Genomic DNA, 21,071 nt, shown 5'->3' on the forward strand with positions numbered 1-21,071 from the left:
GTTTGCTTTCAACTTGTAATCCGAGTGAAAAACCTGATGCGCACAAACACCTGCAATAAACCCCTTTTCACTTGCACGTCACTGTTAGAGCTCCACTTATAATCTATCCATATATTGCAAAATATCTACATAAAAATAAAAGTTTATAAGCAGTAACTGTCTTTTTGTTGCTATCAGGGATACAACCCTTAAAAAGCCTGTTGAGTATGTTTATTGTATCTCTCTTTTTTGTGTACTGGTTAAAAGAGTTTTCAAGGTCTGGGCCTTTAGTGCTGAAAACCTGATCTTTTGAGAAAGAAAATTATCTGTAGGTCTATATTGTCTTATGATATTCGGGTTTCTTCTAAGAATGTTACAGATTTAAGAAAATTGTTTACTGTGTATAGTTACATTGCAAAGTCACTCTTCTTTACTTCTGTCAACGGAATTGACCTTTAACAGTAGTTGCCTATCTAAATTCCTCACTTTCTCTTTTATTTGTCTAAGTGGGACAGTCTACTGAAAATTCTAAATTTCATGATTAAGATAGGGCATGCAATTTTAAACAACTATCCAATTTACTTTTATCAACAAATTAGCTTTGTTCTCTTGGTATTCTTTGTTGAAAGCTAAACCTGGTAGGATCATTTTTTAATATCTAAGCCATTGAAGGCCGCCTCTTATATTAGTGCATTCTGACAGTTCTTCACAGCTACACAGTGCTAGTTCATGTGTATAATATAGATAACATTGTGCTAATGTGCTCACTCTGATTGGCTAAAAATGCATGTCTGTCAAAAGAACTGAAATAAGGGGGCAGTCAGCAGAGGCTTACACACAAGGTAATCACAGAGGTAAAAAGTATATTAATATAATCATGTTGGTTATGCAAAACTGGGGAAAGGTATTAAAGCATTATCTATCTTTTTAAACAAACAATAACAATTCTGGAGTAGACTTAAATCTTGTCTCTCAAGCTAAGTCAAGCCTTAAATGTATTGGCACATACAGCATATTTACTTAAATCTGCATAGTCCCTTCTCACTCATACAAATAGCTTCTTTGGTATAACTTTTTTAAGGTGTGGCTGATAGCAAGAATCAGCCCTTTAGAATATTTTTTTCTAAACATTTCAGCATGAATAGTCCCCAATTCACAATTACCTATTAACTGAAGGTCCAGATAAGGATTCTGCTTTTTTCCCAACTCAAAGGTGAATCTCAAATTGAAATCAATATCATTCAAGTAGTCAACAAAATTAGTTATGTCTGAGTTTTCATTACTCCAAATAATTAAAATGATCGTCTATATATCTTGCGTACATCCATATGTTTGTCTTGAAGAGGTTCATATCCCAAAGATGTTGGAAACCTCCATCCAACCCAACAAAAGGTTGGGATAAGAGGGGGCAAACTTGGCCCACATGGCTGTTCTGCACCTCTAGAGGTAAAAATGATTGCTACACTGCAGAAAAATGTTTCATAGCGAGAAGGAGGGAGGGATCCACTACCTACAGAAAAGGTGTTGGGATACGGGGCCCTACATAAAATCACGTGGATGGTGGAAAGGCCTGCCACACTACAATTTTTTTTTCTTTAATTAACCTTACAAACTACCTGATTAACCCCTTTACTGCCAGGAATTTCAGAAGAGTGGCAATGCAGCAAAGTCATGCATGTCTGCTATTTCTAAACAAAGGGGATCACAGATAAGCTTTTACAGCCATTTGCTTTATGGCTGCATATGTGATATGAAAATAATTTTAGTGAGAATCCCAAAAAAATATGAAAAATATGATTTCATTTGCAGTGAAACAGTGACATGAAATATACCAAAATGGGCCTAGATCAATACCTTGGGTTGTCTACTAAAATTATATATATATATATTATTTTGATAGGTAAATAAAAAAAAACAAGGAACTATTTCTGTTTGTTTTGATAGGTAAATAAAAAAAAACAAGGCACTATTTCTGTTTGTTTTGATAGGTAAATAAAAAAAAAACAAGGCACAATTTCTGTTTGTTTTGATAGGTAAATAAAAAAAAAACAAGGCACAATTTCTGTTTGTTTTGATAGGTAAATAAAAAAAAACAAGGCACAATTTCTGTTTGTTTTGATAGGTAAATAAAAAAAAACAAGGAACTATTTCTGTTTGTTTTGATAGGTAAATAAAAAAAAAAACAAGGCACAATTTCTGTTTAAATGGTGTGATAGTAAAAATGCTAAAAATGCTCTGGTCTTTTGAGTATGTTTTTGTCTGAAATTCATGGTCCTTAAGGGGTTAACTGTTTTACAGGTGTTAAATACGTAGAGCATTTTATTATTGCACTGATGCTTTCAAATATCTAACACATTTTTTTTACTCTCAAAGGGTTAATGTCCCTTTAAGGTCATAATTCAGGTTTAAATTATGTAACACTATGGGCTAGATTACAAGTGGAGTGCAACATATCACTTGTGCGAAAGCGATATATGTGCTCCACTTAGTAATATTAGCGCACAAGGTCGCATTCACATTGCATGGAAACTTTACGCTCACAAGAGTGCGCTTCCATAGGTTTCAATGGAGCCTCATTCTCATGCCATGAGACACTACTGAGAACCTATCGTAAAGAAGGGGGTAAGTTGCACGCGATGGGCAGCAAGTATTAAATACATATGTATTTGCTTATATACATATATATTTATGTCTTTATATGTATATATACACATATTAACACATAAATATATATGTATATAAGCATATACATATATTTTTACAGGGAACACAAAGTTCCCCATAGACCGCAATGTAAAGGCACTTTTCAGTGTCCTTTTATTCACCCACCACCCGCCAACTTTAACCCCTAAAAACTGCTTTGTACAGTTTTTTTATTAAAAAAAAGTAACTTTTTTTTTAATAAAAAAACCCCAATAATATTTATTTGGAGGGCAATTGGGGAATATTTAAAAAATTAACCAGAGGTCTGACCTCTAGTTCATTTTTGAAGCTCTAATTGGTACCATTCACTTGTAATGGCTAGTTATTTATGTTGTACCAGTAAACGGGCGAATTTACCCTTGTAATCCCCCCTCTATGTTTCCCTTATACCACTGAGTACACAGGCAATATTGGATAAAAATATTTATTATAACATGTCACTTGCTCAATAATCTTATGTTGTCTCTAACCAGATCATTATCCTCTAAATCAGGGGTCACCAACCTTTCGGACCTCAGGGACCACTAAACTTACAATTTTGAATCCCATGGACCACTAACATGTTTTTCTTTAAAAGGTACAAAACTCTATAATTGTATGTATGTATATATATATATATATATATATATATATACAGTGGCGTAGCGTGGGGGGGGGGCCACAGGGGCGGTTGCCCCGGGCGTATAATTCTGAGGGGCGCTTCCACCCTCAACTTAGCAAAGGGAAGAAGGGAGGCTAAAAAATCTGACAGGTGCCCAACTCTGTTCTGCGACCCATCAGGAATGTGGTGATGTCACGTCACGGTCGCACATTCCGTCGGGTTGCAGATTTTGATGTCTTGAGAGACTGAGGAATTTGAAGTGACTGTGAAGTGTGAACTGAAGTGTTATCCGGACCATTGCCTGCTACGTCACTTTGTCCATCCCATTCCTAGCACGCAGGTCAGGAGGGAAGAAGAAGAAGAGCAGCAGAGTCAGACTGTCAAGCGCGCCACGACTAAGGTAAGGTATCAGAACCAGACTTACTTATAGCTCTGCTTTTGCCTTATACTAGCAACGTGCAAAATGCAGCTTAATTATGGTTATATTATTACCCAACAAGTAAGTTCCCTTCCAACAAAGGACCCAGAGCGAGCTAGAATGCCATGCATTGCCCGGGGCACTTTTTAAGGATCTCTAAGCAGAGGGAGGGGGAGGAATCCTTAAAAATTGCAATAAATCTCTTTCAAATCCACCTACCCGTGGCACTGGTGGCAGCATGGCTGGGCTCTGCCTTTCTGTTAAACCCCAGTTACCTAGTTAATGGGAATGTGGGATGGTGGATCAGAGACCATACTTTCATGTTTGACCGGTTTACAACTTACGCCATCTTGTCCTTGCACAAAAAAAAAGTATATTTGTGACAAAAATGAGACCTTGTTTCCTGTATTTGATTTTTCCCCTCCATGATCTTCCCAGGGCAGAAGTAGATTTAGGGATTTGTGTGCTGTCTGGCACCAGGATTGTGCTGCTCACCAGGCATTTCACTGTGTTTGTCTCCTATCATAGGAGTCCTATGAATTCACCATCTTGAATCTATTTCTTGCTGGACTCCTGAGGTGTGGACTTTTACCGATTTTTAGGGTGTGGGTGCTCATTGCCTTTTTTATATACATTAAACCAACCCTTACTGCATTTAAAGTAAAAAAAAACCCTATAATTTGTGTTGGTAAATAAATTTAACAGCACCCCCTAAATACCATACACCCTCCCCCCATATATGTATGTAATGCTGGGTTGTCTGTCCCATGCCCCTTTTATATTGATTACTTACATTTGTTATATTTATTAAGGTAGAATATATACCCCACTTTTATATGTCATTGGCACCCAAAAGACAGTCTGCCCAGCAGGGACAACCTTATGTAACAGCTGCCAACCTGTGTGTCCCCTTTTCCTCATTTTAACGACTTACCAAAAACCTATTGCACCACATATACAATATGGGGTGCTGCAATGTGGGGGTGGGTGCACCCTGTGGTCTGCAGTATTTGTACCATGAAGTTTCACAGATCAGGGCGTCACCACCAGATGGGGATTAAGGGGGGCTTTCCCCCATGTGTAAAACTAGAATAAATCTTATAATGTAATATTGTATATATTTGCCCAGCTCTGGAGAGCTGCAGGCTCCTAGATTCAAAGCAAATTTGCCAATCCCATTCCCTACTGTACTGGTGGAAGAGACTCCGTCAGTGCTAATGGGTTAGGGGGGGGGCACAATACTTGCCTTGCCCTGGGCGCTGACAACCCACGCTACGCCACTGTATATATATATATATATATACACACACACACATACTGTACATAACTAGTATAACCATAGCTAAGTATACATTATGTATATATTTACACATTTTTAAGAATTATTTTTTGGAATTAACTGAATGACATAACTGAGATAATACTTCCAAATTACAGATGAAGGGTTAGTGCCAACTTTTGAACTGGAAACAGATAGGTAGAAAGTTGGAAAAAAAGAATTATATTTAAAAGGACCACAAGACTTCCAAGTTACCTCCCTAGTTGGGAATTATTCAAAACTACTTATGATCATGGACAGACATTGGAGTCATAAATTAAGTTTATATCAGAAAGCTCTCAATATGGATGTGAGCCAACCACGACTGATGTTACTGGCAATTACTTTAATACTGGTGGGATTTGGCTGATCTGCTGGATGGCAATTACTAGAATTCAGGTGGAATGGCTTTGTTCGCGGGAAAATTATTAGAATCTCGGACCCCACCACAACTAAATAAATTGTTTAACCCCTAAACCGCCGCACCCGGAGCCCACCGCCACCTATATTAAAGTTATTAACCCCTATCCTGCCCCCCACTACACCGCCGCCACCTACATTGAACTCATTAACCTCTAAACCGCCGATCCCGGACCCCGCCGCAACTAAATTAAATGTTTAACCCCCTAAACCGCCGCTCCCGGAAAGGCTAAGAAGCCTGGGAATCGCAGAGTCTGCTTATTAGCAGTCACTGCCCCCAAAGAGATCACAAGTTCTACTGGTGTGTGGTCAGAGACCACTACCGGATGTATCTTGGCCTTAGTAACCCTTGAGATTATATTAGAGGAAATCATAAACAGATCTATTCGCGACACCGTGGGTGACGCTCTGGAGATACATGTGAAGTCCTTGCTTTCCGCGTTCCGCAGCCTCCACACATCTACCAGTTGTAAGGAGTTCGATAACCTAGCGAAAGTCTTCTTTTCGAAAGCGCCAATATCTCTAGGCTGATTGCTCCCTGTCGCACGCTCAGGATCGCACAACCAGTGACTGCTTAAGGGGACAGATACCTCGCCAATAAGGACGAATTAGATGTGTTCCTCAACCATCAAGCGATTGGGCAACTCCTTCGAACCAGTGCTAAGTACTATAGAGAAGGAGACAGGTCCGGCCGACTGTTGGCCTTGCTGATAAATAAACAGACGGCCCGTAAGCCCATAGCGGCCATTAAGTACTGTAACAAAACACACAAGACCCTGGAGGCCATTGTGGAGGCTCTGGCACTCTACTACTCCAACCTGTACACTAGCCAAAAGAAAGCTCGGGAGAGTGTGTCAGACTTTTGGAAAGACCTTGAGCTTCCTCAGCTCAAAGATGAGCAACTTGAAGCTCTAAACTCCCCGATATCCCCAGAAGAGATCCAAAAAACAATCTCCTCCATATCCAATGGGAAAGCGGCAGGCCCTGACGGCCTGCCCATTGAATTCTTCAAAATGTTGAAACCCCAAATCACCCCTACTTTAACTAGGCTCTATAACCTGTATTATAAAGAGATGGTTGCTCCCTCCAAGACATTCACGATGGCAAATGTATCGCTGATCTTGAAACCAGGGAAAGACCCCGGTCTCCATGAATCGTATCGTCCCATCTACCTTCTCAATTCGGATTACAAGATACTCATGAAAATCTTGGCCGATAGATTAAAAGTAATCCTGACAGACATTATTCATCCGATTAAACCGGATTTATGTGTCATAGAACTTCTGTGACGAATGTGCGGAGAGTGTTGCACACTATTGCGCATTTTACAACAAATCCTGAAGCCCCAGAGATGAGAGGGAAATCGGAGGCCTTCCTGCTATCCCTGGATGCAGAGAAGGCCTTCGATAGAGTGGAGTGGAGTCATCTCATAGATACATTACAGCGTTTTGGCTTTGCGGGTTCATTCCTTGCTTATATTGGACATGTTTATACAACCCCATGGGTCCACATTATGGCTAACGGCTTGTTCTCCCCATGCATATCATTGCAAAGAGGCACACGCCAAGGGTGCCCGTTATCCCCCCTCCTTTTTAACATGGCCTTAGAGCCACTGGCCGTAAAGCTGCGATCGACATACCCAGGCATTCTGCTTGGACAGGAGAGGCTACACCTCGCACTGTATGCAGACGACATGCTCTTGTTTGTAGACCATCCTGCAAAATATATCCCGAAGATATTAGCGACAATTGAAGCTTTCGGATCTTTTTCAGGCTACAGAGTAAACAATACCAAGTCAGAAATTCTGTGGCTACGGAAGCGTAAAACTCAACTATTCTCCTACCCATTTCGAGAGGCTAAACCCACCTTGACCTACTTGGGTATTCAGTTGTCCTCCAGCAGCCAAGCCCTGTACCACAATAATATCATGCGAGCGTGTCGGGATGCTGCGACGACGATGGAGGGATGGAGAAACCTGCCGGTCTCCCTCTCTGGGCGCATAAACCTAGTTAAGATGGTAATTCTACCACGACTGTTGTACCCACTGCTAATGCTACCATTCCTTATTACTAGGAGGGACATGGCGGGGTACAATCGGGCTCTTTCAAAATTCTTGTGGAGGGGAGGAAGACCGAGAATAGCTCTTGCGAAGCTATATGCACACCCTTCAGTCGGAGGGCTGGGCCTACCCAATTTAAAATTGTATAACTGGGCAACTCTTAACCGCCTCATGATTGATTGGCAATTATAAACTTCTACTCTCCTGAATTAGAGAGACAAGCCCTGGGAGGGCTCAACCTGGCGGTCCTGCCCTTCGCCATTCCCAATGCCCCGCACCCGGAGCTTAGGGATAACTTCCTCTATAAGGACACACTGAGGGCTTGGCGACTAGCCCTCAATCACGTTGGTTGCTGCTGTGTGGCGTCTAGAATGATTCCTTTGCGAAACAATGCTAGCTTTCCCCCTGGAACTGACTCCTCTCCCTTTGTCATGTGGGCTTCCAGAGGGCTGTGCTCTGTTGGAGACGCTCTCGACCTCTCTAGAAAATGCATTAAATCTTTCACTGATCTTCAGACTCAATTTGGGCTACCACAGGCCCACTTCTATGCCTACCTACAAATGAGGCATTATGTAGATCAACTGATAAGAGGAGATCCACAGTTTTGGGAACCATATGCGTTCGCCGGGACGGTGTTCTCATTTAAATTGGGCAACTTCACCATTTTGGGAATGTATAGAACGCGTTTAAGCTTCATTGAATCTAAAAACTTAACTCTGTTGGTCAGTAAGTGGAGCGGGAGTGTAGCGAGGGATGACCTCGCGGAACTAATCCAGCAAAGTGTGGTGAGTGCTCGGAGAGCGACCTTATCCATGTCCCTAAGAGAATCTCAGATTAGGATTTTACATAGGGATTACATTATACCTCGAAGACTAGCCAAGTGGAGACCCGGAACGTTGAATGAATGTAGTAAGTGTAAACTGAATGATCTGGATTTCCTCCACTTTTTCTACACATGCCCAAAGGTCAGACAGTTTTGGGGTAGAGTTGCCTTTTGGATTACGAGTGTCATTAAGCTAAGGGCCCAACTAGAAGTGGAACAGATATGTTTCTTGGAGTGGCGTGACCTTTGTCTCAGAGATACCCCCTTACTTAACACTATCATTTTAATCGCTAGGAAGACCATTTTGGGTGTCTGGGCGGAGAACACTGCTACAACCTTCAGTGCATTTAGACATCGCCTACACAAACAGCTGCTCATTGAGCAACTAGACACTAAACTGGACACTAATAGGAGACTTAAACAATTTGTAATCAAATGGCGACGTTACATTGAATCACTGAACCTAGACTTACAAAGACAAATTCTGATCCCCTTTGCACATACTGAATACATGCTGACAGCATCCTTGAGAGGCGAGTGGGGATTTTTGTATCAGCCACATAGCGGTGGGGAAAGGGGGAGAGAAAACATTATCATATAAACATTACTAGGTGACTCTTGGATCCTGTCCCCCATTGCCTTCTCCCTTCCCCTCCTCCTCTTTCTCTTTCTCCCCCCCCCCCCCCCCCCCCCCCCCCCCTTTTTTTTTTTTTTTTTTTTTTGTTCTTCATTATACCATAGAGCATGTACCACGACTACTACAAGTCACTCTGGAGACCCAACCAATATCTGGCTGAACAAGGTTGTAACAGTTAATCAGTTGATGTTTAATGGTTTAGTTAAATATATAATGTACCCCAGCTAAGAAAAGAGGACAAGGAAAGATGGATTAAGATCTGATTCAAAGTGTTCTTGTTTTGCCTACTGTAAGCACACTTGTATTGGCTGACTCCTACAGTTGTCATTATTATTTCTGTGAGTTTGAAATGTGTATGTACGCACTTGCTTGTAACCTTTCTCTTGTTCTCAATAAAAATAGTATTTTTAAAAAAAATTAATAACCTCTAAACCTAAGTCTAACACTAACACTAGCACCCCCTAACTTAAACATTATTTTAATAAATCTAAATAATATTACTCGTATAAACTAAATAAATCCTATTTAAAACTAAATACTTACCTGTAAAATAAACCCTAAGATAGCTACAGTATAACTAATAATTATATTGTAGCTATTTTAGGATTTATTTTTATTTTACAGGCAACTTTGTATTTATTTAAGTAGGTTCAATAGCTATTAAATAGTTATTAACTATTTAATAACTACCTAGCTAAAATACTTACAAAATTACCTGTAAAATAAATCCTAACGTAAGTTACAATTAAACCTAACACTACACTATCATTAAATTAATTAAATAAATTACCTACAATTACCTAAAATTAAATTAAATAAACTAAACTATAGTACAAAAAAAAACAAACACTAAATTAGAGAAAATAAAAAAGAATTACAAGAAGTTTAAACTAATTACACCTAATCTAAGCCCCCTAATAAAATAATAAAGCCCCCCAAAATAAAAAAAATGCCCTACCCTATTCTAAATTACAAAGTAACCAGCTCACTTGGATGAAGATTTCGGCCCGGTTGGGTGAAGATGGCTCAAGGTAGGGTGATCTTCAGGGGGTTAGTGTTAGGTTTTTTTAAGGGGGGTTTGGGTGGGTTAGAGTAGGGGTATGTGCGTGGTGGGTTTTAATGTTGGGGGGTTATATTTTTTTTACAGATAAAAGAGCTTATTACTTTGGGGCAATGCCCCACAAAAATCCCTTTTAAGGGCTGGTAAAAGAGCTGGTTACTTTGTAATTTAGAATAGGGTAGGGCATTTTTTTTATTTTGGGGGGCTTTATTATTTTATTAGGGAGCATAGATTAGGTGTAATTAGTTTAAACTTCTTGTAATTCTTTTTTATTTTCTGTAATTTAGTGTTTGTTTTTTTGTACTATAGTTTAGTTTATTTAATTTAATTTAATTTTAGGTAATTGTAGGTAATTTATTTAATTAATTTAATGATAGTGTAGTGCTAGGTTTAATTGTAACTTAGGTTAGGATTTATTTTACAGGTAAGTTTGTAAGTATTTTAGCTAGGTAGTTATTAAATAGTTAATAACTATTTAATAACTATTGTACCTAGTTAAAATAAATACAAAGTTGCCTGTAAAATAAAAATAAATCCTAAAATAGCTACAATATAATTATTAGTTATATTGTAGCTATCTAAGGGTTTATTTTACAGTTAAGTATTTAGTTTTAAATAGGATTAATTTAGTTAATACGATTAATATTATTTAGATTTATTAAAATAATATTTAAGTTAGGGGGGTTAGGGTTAGTGTTAGACTTAGGTTTAGGGGTTAATAATTTTAATATAGGTGGCGGCGGTATAGGGGGCAGTAGATTAGGGGTTAATATGTATAATGTAGGTGACGGCGGGGTCCCAGAGCGGCGGTTTAGGGGTTAACATGTTTATTATAGTTGCGGCGGGGTCCGGGAGCGGCGGTTTAGGGGTTAATAAGTTTATTTAGTTGTGGCGGTGTAGGGGCGGCAGATTAGGGGTGTTTAGACTCGGGGTACATGTTAGGGTGTTAGGTGCAGACATCTCCCATAGAAATCAATGGGATATCGGGCAGCAGCGAACATGAGCTTTCGCTATGGTCAGACTCCCATTGATTCCTATGGGATCCACCGCCTCCAGGGCGGCGGATTGAAATCCAGGTACGCTGGCCCGGAATAGTGGCGAGCGTACCTGGTAGTAGTTTGATAACTACCAAAAGTAGTCAGATTGTGCCAAACTTGCATTCGGAACATCAGTAATAATGTAACCATCGATCTGTGTCGGACTGAGTCCGGCGGATCGTATGTTACGTCACTATATTCTACTTTTGCCGGGCAGTAGGGCTTGATAACTAAGGCGAATCAGCCTAGCCACAAATACGCTGCGGAATTCCATCGTATTTGCGGTTGACGGCTTGATAACTAGAGGCCAATGTATCCTCATACAACTTTTTAGACAAAAACTGTTATTTATTTATCTCTGTGTGTATGCATGTATTTATGTGTGTATGTGTGAAGGTATACATGTATGTGTGTATGTACAGTATGTATATTTGTGTGTATGTGTGAATGTATACATGTATGTGTGTATCTATGTATTTACGTGTGTATCTGTGAATGTATACATGTATGTAGTCGTCCTCCCTTGCAGGGAGAGACGGATGTCAATAACTCTCCCCAGTGGCAGAACCCCTTCCCGGGAGAGGAGACAGTCGGTCTCTCTCCCAAGTGGCAGAGCCATCCCCTGGGAGCGGAGGTAGTCGTCCTCCCTCCCCTTACACAGAACCCCTTCCTGGGAGAGGAGACAGTCTGTCTCTGTCCCCAGCGGCAGAGCCAGGAGCAGGTACAGGAGACAGTCGGTCTCTCTCCCCAGCGGCAGAGCAAGGAGAGGAGACAGTTGGTCTCTATCCCCAGAGGCAGAGCCATCCCCTGGGAGTGGAGGTAGTCATCCTCCCTCCCCTTACACAGAACCCTTGCAGGGAGAGACAGATGTTGATAACTCTCCCCAGCAGCAGAACCCCTTCTCTGTCCATCTCTCTCCCCAGCGGCAGAGTCAGGAGCAGGGAGAGGAGACAGTCGGTCTCTCTCCCAAGTGGCAGAGCCAGGAGCAGGGAAAGGAGACAGTCGGTCTTTCTCCACAGTGGCAGAGCCAGGAGCAGGGAGAGAAGACAGTCGGTCTCTCTCCCCAGCAGCAGATCCATCCCCCGGGAGTGGAGGTAGTCGTCCTACCTCCCCTTACACAGAACCCCTTGCAGGGAGAGACGGGTATCGATATCTCTCACCAGCGGCAGAACCCCTTCCTGGGAGAGAAGATAGTCGGTCTCTCTCCTCAGCAGCAGAACCCCTTGCAGGGAGAGGAGACAGGCGGTCTCTCTCCCCAGTGGCAGAATCCCTTTCTGGGAGAGGAGACAGTTGGTGTCTCTCCCAGCGGCAGAACCCCGTACAGGGAGCAGAGACAGCCGGTCTCCCTCCCCAGCGGCAGCACAGTTTATCACGGAGCGGAGGAGCAGAGGTAGTCGGCCTCCCTCCACAGCAGCAGATCCCCTTCCCAGGAGGAGAGACAGCCCGTCTCTCTCCCCAGTAGCTGGGCTTCATCTCTACCCTTTTTGCGCCCAGGAGGATTTCTCACAAAAAAACAAATGCCAAAACCAGGGGTTACAATCTTAAGTTAAAGGGTAGCAGATTCAGGAAAAATGTGAAGAAGCATTTTTTTACAGAAAGGGTGGTTAAATCATGGAAAAAAATTGATGTCAGTATTTAGCGATGTCTAGCAGACATGAATCGCTATATAGTAAATCTACCCCAAGTAACATGCATTATGGGTAGACTTGGGCCTGTTTGGTTCTATTGACAAATTCTATGCTTCTATATGTTTATTATTATTATACTTTATTTATGAAGTGCCAACATATTCCGCAGCGCTGTCCATGGATACAATTCATTTAAATAAAACAATACAAGACTTGTAAAAAAACAGGACAAAATTTACAAACACATACAGGAGGGATTGAGGGCCCTATTCCCGTGGGAACTTACGTGTGAATGTATGTATGTATATGTGTGTATGTATGTATGTGTAAGTATATATGTGTGTGTGTTTTGTATGTAGTATGCCTATGTATGTATGTGTGTAGGTATATATGTATGTGTGTGTGTACGTATGTATTTTTGTGCGTTAGTATATGTGAATATATATTTGTATACAGGGAGTGCAGAATTATTAGGCAAATGAGTATTTTGACCACATCATCCTCTTTATGCATGTTGTCTTACTCCAAGCTGTATAGGCTCGAAAGCCTACTACCAATTAAGCATATTAGGTGATGTGCATCTCTGTAATGAGAAGGGGTGTGGTCTAATGACATCAACACCCTATATCAGGTGTGCATAATTATTAGGCAACTTCCTTTCCTTTGGCAAAATGGGTCAAAAGAAGGACTTGACAGGCTCAGAAAAGTCAAAAATAGTGAGATATCTTGCAGAGGGATGCAGCACTCTTAAAATGGCAAAGCTTCTGAAGCGTGATCATCGAGCAATCAAGCGTTTCATTCAAAATAGTCAACAGGGTTGCAAGAAGCGTGTGGAAAAACCAAGGCGCAAAATAACTGCCCATGAACTGAGAAAAGTCAAGCGTGCAGCTGCCAAGATGCCACTTGCCACCAGTTTGGCCATATTTCAGAGCTGCAACATCACTGGAGTGCCCAAAAGCACAAGGTGTGCAATACTCAGAGACATGGCCAAGGTAAGAAAGGCTGAAAGACGACCACCACTGAACAAGACACACAAGCTGAAACGTCAAGACTGGGCCAAGAAATATCTCAAGACTGATTTTTCTAAGGTTTTATGGACTGATGAAATGAGAGTGAGTCTTGATGGGCCAGATGGATGGGCCCGTGGCTGGATTGGTAAAGGGCAGAGAGCTCCAGTCCGACTCAGACGCCAGCAAGGTGGAGGTGGAGTACTGGTTTGGGCTGGTATCATCAAAGATGAGCTTGTGGGGCCTTTTCGGGTTGAGGATGGAGTCAAGCTCAACTCCCAGTCCTACTGCCAGTTTCTGGAAGACACCTTCTTCAAGCAGTGGTACAGGAAGAAGTCTGCATCCTTCAAGAAAAACATGATTTTCATGCAGGACAATGCTCCATCACATGCGTCCAAGTACTCCACAGCGTGGCTGGCAAGAAAGGGTATAAAAGAAGAAAATCTAATGACATGGCCTCCTTGTTCACCTGATCTGAACCCCATTGAGAACCTGTGGTCCATCATCAAATGTGAGATTTACAAGGAGGGAAAACAGTACACCTCTCTGAACAGTGTCTGGGAGGCTGTGGTTGCTGCTGCACGCAATGTTGATGGTGAACAGATCAAAACACTGACAGAATCCATGGATGGCAGGCTTTTGAGTGTCCTTGCAAAGAAAGGTGGCTATATTGGTCACTGATTTGTTTTTTGAATGTCAGAAATGTATATTTGTGAATGTTGAGATGTTATATTGGTTTCACTGGTAAAAATAAATAATTGAAATGGGTATATATTTGTTTTTTGTTAAGTTGCATAATAATTATGCACAGTAATAGTCACCTGCACACACAGATATCCCCCTAAAATAGCTATAACTAAAAACAAACTAAAAACTACTTCCAAAACTATTCAGCTTTGATATTAATGAGTTTTTTGGGTTCATTGAGAACATGGTTGTTGTTCAATAATAAAATTAATCCTCAAAAATACAACTTGCCTAATAATTCTGCACTCCCTGTATGTGTATGTATTTATATGTGTATGTGTGTAATATATGTATGTGTGTGTATGTATGTATATATATATATTTATATATATATATATATATATATATATATATATATGTATCTGAGTATGTAAAAATGTATGTAATTATATATTTAAGCAAGTATGTGTGTATGTATGTGTGTTCTACAACCTATTCAAAAACGTTATTCTTTAAAAAATAAAATGGTAAAAAAAAAAAGTAAATGATGTTCTGACATATGTTTGCATCAACAGGTTTAAATAATATTAAGAAGAAAGAAGAGAACCTATGGGTTGTGAAGGCGGCAGAACAGTTGTATAAGGTATGACAAATATTGTAAACTATATATGTATTACTTTTTACAGGTTTAAGTAATATACATTTGAAGAACTTGGGTGTGTGGGAGTCAACTCTTCACTTCCACAGTCCATACTTGCTTAGCTTTAGACAAACATCTATCCTCTCTGTATGTTGAGCTGGACGTCTTTTGACAATTTTTACTGCAGTTTATAACAACACAAATAATGGATCTATTTTATGTTTTATATGGGAATATTTTTTGAGAGTCATCCCAACTTTTGTTGTGTGTGTTGTGGGGCAAGTAATGAGAGCCCAGAGCTTGGCTATGTACCAAAGGTGAGGGGGATTCAATTTTATTTTGAACCCAAAATATGCACACTGGGGTAAGGGTTTTTTGTCCAAGGAAAATACATAAGACCCATGATTTATTATCAGATCCACTCCTGCGTGATACAATTGTAATTTTGGAAGTCAGCTAAACCCCTGAATGGAATTCTCATGACAGTAGAATAAAATGCCAAAAGGTACAGCGCTACAATGCCCTAGATGAAGGGTATGTGGCTAAAGATGGTGTCCACGATTGGTTATAAATATATAAATGACTAGTGGGTTCAAATACGTAAGATCCAGAATTTAAAATTATTAAAATATAAAATCAATCACTACTAAATACTAAATATGATTAAAATATAACATTTAATATAACAATAAGTAAAATGATAGTGAAGACAATGGTTAAAAATGAAAAAAATGTGTACAATCTAAGCATATATAAGGTGCTACTGAAAAAAGGACTATAGGCACAACTCTACAGGGAGTGCAGAATTATTAGGCAAGTTGTATTTTTGAGGATTAATTTTATTATTGAACAACAACCATGTTCTCAATGAACCCAAAAAACTCATTAATATCAAAGCTGAATAGTTTTGGAAGTAGTTTTTAGTTTGTTTTTAGTTATAGCTATTTTAGGGGGATATCTGTGTGTGCAGGTGACTATTACTGTGCATAATTATTAGGCAACTTAACAAAAAACAAATATATACCCATTTCAATTATTTATTTTTACCAGTGAAACCAATATAACATCTCAACATTCACAAATATACATTTCTGACATTCAAAAACAAATCAGTGACCAATATAGCCACCTTTCTTTGCAAGGACACTCAAAAGCCTGCCATCCATGGATTCTGTCAGTGTTTTGATCTGTTCACCATCAACATTGCGTGCAGCAGCAACCACAGCCTCCCAGACACTGTTCAGAGAGGTGTACTGTTTTCCCTCCTTGTAAATCTCACATTTGATGATGGACCACAGGTTCTCAATGGGGTTCAGATCAGGTGAACAAGGAGGCCATGTCATTAGATTTTCTTCTTTTATGCCCTTTCTTGCCAGCCACGCTGTGAAGTACTTGGACGCATGTGATGGAGCATTGTCCTGCATGAAAATCATGTTTTTCTTGAAGGATGCAGACTTCTTCCTGTACCACTGCTTGAAGAAGGTGTCTTCCAGAAACTGGCAGTAGGACTGGGAGTTGAGCTTGACTCCATCCTCAACCCGAAAAGGCCCCACAAGCTCATCTTTGATGATACCAGCCCAAACCAGTACTCCACCTCCACCTTGCTGGCGTCTGAGTCGGACTGGAGCTCTCTGCCCTTTACCAATCCAGCCACGGGCCCATCCATCTGGCCCATCAAGACTCACTCTCATTTCATCAGTCCATAAAACCTTAGAAAAATCAGTCTTGAGATATTTCTTGGCCCAGTCTTGACGTTTCAGCTTGTGTGTCTTGTTCAGTGGTAGTCGTCTTTCAGCCTTTCTTACCTTGGCCATGTCTCTGAGTATTGTACACCTTGTGCTTTTGGGCACTCCAGTGATGTTGCAGCTCTGAAATATGGCCAAACTGGTGGCAAGTGGCATCTTGGCAGCTGCACGCTTGACTTTTCTCAGTTCATGGGCAGTTATTTTGTGCCTTGGTTTTTCCACACGCTTCTTGCGACCGTGTTGACTATTTTGAATGAAACGCTTGATTGTTCGATGATCACGCTTCAGAAGCTTTGCCATTTTAAGAGTGCTGCATCCCTCTGCAAGATATCTCACTATTTTTGACTTTTCTGAGCCTGTCAAGTCCTTCTTTTGACCCATTTTGCCAAAGGAAAGGAAGTTGCCTAATAATTATGCACACCTGATATAGGGTGTTGATGTCATTAGACCACACCCCTTCTCATTACAGAGATGCACATCACCTAATATGCTTAATTGGTAGTAGACTTTCGAGCCTATACAGCTTGGAGTAAGACAACATGCATAAAGAGGATGATGTGGTCAAAATACTCATTTGCCTAATAATTCTGCACTCCCTGTATAGTATATATATGATGGAAGTACTGCTATTCAGTCAGTTTATGTCCAGTTAATATGAAATGTCCAAAAGAAACCCTGAAAATCCAAGAACAGTCCTATGACCTGTTCAGGCTGGTGAAATATCCAAATATTTGGTGTGTTCCAACTTAGTGAAAAAATTAAACAACAGTGTGCAAAAAAGTGTTCAAAAGATATGCATATATGTGTATGGATCCAAAATATAAATTGTAAAAAGCACCTCCAAAGTTGGAAATATAAAACGTGATATCAAAGATGCGTGCGTGAAAAATAAAAGTAAAAATAAAAATGAAAAATGAAAAAATGTGATAACTGTGAGGTGTACACCAAAAAACAGCCCTAAAAAATGTCTTTTGCAAAATATCCTTGAAAAATCCTGAAAACAAATCCTTAGTAAAAACCAATTAAGTGTTCCCAAAATCAATGTGATATGTGGTAACCCAAGTGAATCCAAGCAGTGTTGTTGTTAGATTCCTAGGTGATGGTCCTCTTCTCAAAGAATGTGTCAGTACTTTGATGATACCATCATGAACCTATGGAATAGTACAAAAACGGACATAGTGCAATACAGCTACTAAAGAATAAGAGTATAAGTATTCTACTCACCAAATAAGATCCTGAGCCGTATTACCAGTATAGCCAACGCGTTTCGGTCCACAAAGGACCTTTCTCAAGACTGCCTACTGATGCATGAGTTCATTGAGTGTGGCACATGGGGTTTGCAGGCTCATATAAGCATTGCTTCTTATACTGTATCAATTATGTAAGTATAAAACCTGAGTTTTCCTAACCTCTCTGCCACCTCAGAGGCGCAAGAGAGCAGTGTGTTGGACTGCACAAGCATTTGCTTGTGTAATAGTAAATGCTAGTAGCGTATGCTGCCTGCTTGCCCCAAACACAGTTGGAAAGGTTTCATGGCTGGAAAGTTTGCCTTCCCACAGGTCAGTAAATGGAGCACTTTGACTCATCCTGTATTTTGTCTTGTATTATTAAATCTCACCTTTGTTAGTGAACCAGAAGCACCCAAAGCACACATTTTACCACTGTTTTTCCCTGGGGCCACAAAAACTATTGTATGCATTCTTAGTGCAGAGGGCCACATGTAATCCATAGGCCACCAATTAGCCATCCCTGCTTTAACTAAAAGTCTTTAATTATGGTAAATAATTATTGTTAGCATCGTTTTTTACACTCATGGTAGATAAATGTAGCTATGGATAGATACGTGAGCAATGCAATTTATCATTGGAAGGATATGATATGTACAGTCTTGTGTCTCTTCCTTGCAGTCTACTTTCCAACACCCCTTCAAGAACCTTTTATTGAAATATTTTTCTCCTATAAAAGTTTGTTCACTCAATTTCCTAATTTACCTATCCTCTGGCTACAATGTTTTTATTATGTAGCTTTATAGTAACATCTCCACTTTTCTAATTAATAACCCATATAAAATATAGGAATGTACAAAATAAAGTCACATGAGTTTCTCTCACACTAAAACAATAAATACTTCTAAATACGTCTACTCTTTTTGACATTAGAGCACTCTGGTGCTGAGATCTTGTTTTACGACATTAATACGCCATGTGTAATTCAACATGGTACTCATAGTGAACATACTAATTGAATGAATTCACAGTATCAAGAAAATGCCATTCAGTGTACATTCATGCTTCATTTAATCATCCTGGCCCTAAATCTCCCGCCCCTCCATACAGACTGGTGCCTCCATAGGAGCCATAGTCACATATAGATCTCCACAGTATCTAGGTCACTGTTTCTGGGTGATCCCGGGGGGAGCGGCAGCCCTTCCAGGGTGTTGTTGGAAAGCCGGAGTAACAGCCTGGCAAAGGTACTCAGAAACAGTCTAATGTGAGGGGTGTCCAAAACCCCCGGTTCCTGAGCGAGCTCCCCCTCAGCAATCACCCTAATTTCATTGCAAATCCAATGTATGAAAATGTGTGCAATTTTCTTCTTAAATGGAAAGAGTCAACAGCTGCATTCATTACTTTTGGGAAATAAGAACCTGGCCATCAGGATAAGGCAAAAACAACCCAGCCAAAGGCTTAAATACTCCTCCCACTCCCCTCACCCCCCAGTCATTCTTTGCCTTTCGTCCCAGGAGGATGGAAGAGAAGTGTCAGAATTTTTAAATTTTGTTTTTATCTCTTATGAAGGGTAATATTCTTCGGCATGGGACAGGAGTTTTAAGTAGTCCTGTCAGTCTCTCAGTGAGGGCTAGGATGAAAGTTAGAGTCCGGAGATGTAGGGAGTTTCTTTCTGCGAAACCATCCCGACTCATATTAACAGCTCCTTAAGCAATCAGCGTTGTCGAACTTCGCTTTGCTGCCTGCTTTCTTCTCTCAAGTCCATGGCGGAGGCAATGCTACTATCTGTCACAATTGAAGGGCCACGTTCCTGTTCCACGGCTTAGATTCCGTTAAGATCGTTTCATTTTACTTTATTCGCAATGTACTGTAATGTGAATGTTTCCTGAGAGGCTACCACTGAGACCCTTATACATAAGGGTCTCAGTGAGTCTCTTTTAGTATCTTGGAATCGAGTGTTGATATCTCCTGAGGGGGGTTATTGCACAGGGGGGTTTATAATCATGTTTGTTATGTGATTCAACCTGCTTATGTGCGATGTTTTCTGGGCTCGTGGTTGTAACTTTGAGGCCTTTGGAAGTGACGCGGCCTTTTAGTTGGGTGCTCTTGTTTTGGACTGTACGGTTCACCTTGTGTTCGGGCATGGCTATGCTCTGTTTTTCCATTTCCGCATTCCCAACCGCGTGGCGAAGGAAAATTTTCTAGTCCGCAGGGGTTTGGTAATAGGAGGTGGTGAGTGCCCCAGCCATTGGGGGGGCTCAGGTGCCGTTTTAGTTTTTACTACTTTAGTCCATATTGAAATATCCTCTATCCTGTTATGGAGGATTCTGATGCTAAGACTGTGTTAATTTCAGATTCAGTTACAGAGGATTCTGATACTGAGACTATTTTGATTTCAGATTCAGATTCTGTGTCCGGTGATGAATCCGGAGTGGCCTCGTTGATGCCTGTCAACCAGTTTTGTTCCGTATGCCATTTCAAAGCGCCTGGTTCCTCAGGCTTGGGGAATCAAGGGACTGCTGAGCCATCCGCCTCTGGGGGTCCTGTCCTCCAAGAGGCAAGTTCTCTACCAAATCAACTTCTTCACATGTGGGTAACCCAGTTTATGGTTCCTCCATGCGGGGTGGCGTGTTTCCCCTGGAAGTTGCAGCAAGTTTTCGTTTCCACATAATGTTTGGCGATTGTTCGTCTGCAGAGTCCAGATGTTTGAGAATGTGCTTGTGCCCTATTGTCCCGGGCCTTCTGCCTTGGGGAGGGCATCTACAGTTCCCCTCGGGGGTATCTGTCCCTGAGCGTTGTGCCTTCTGTTACAGGATTGCACGCCTTTGCGTGTTTCTCAGACATGTTTTTCAGTTATTGAATGACCCTATCGTTACCAGATACGGGAATTTTCAGTCTGATAATTCGAATGGTGCACCTCATTAGACATGTGGGGATGAAGTAATCTCCTGATTGTCATTTGTCTGAGATCTTTCCCAGTTTTGTGAGATAGGGCTCCGTTTGGCTGGTCCTGCGGGTAGGCCTGTGTCTTTTTGGGCGTCAACCTCTGGGTTGCCTTATATTTTATTTATATCCGATAGGAT

Source organism: Bombina bombina, chromosome 6 (assembly GCF_027579735.1).
Source record: "Bombina bombina isolate aBomBom1 chromosome 6, aBomBom1.pri, whole genome shotgun sequence".
Lineage (NCBI taxonomy): Eukaryota > Metazoa > Chordata > Amphibia > Anura > Bombinatoridae > Bombina > Bombina bombina.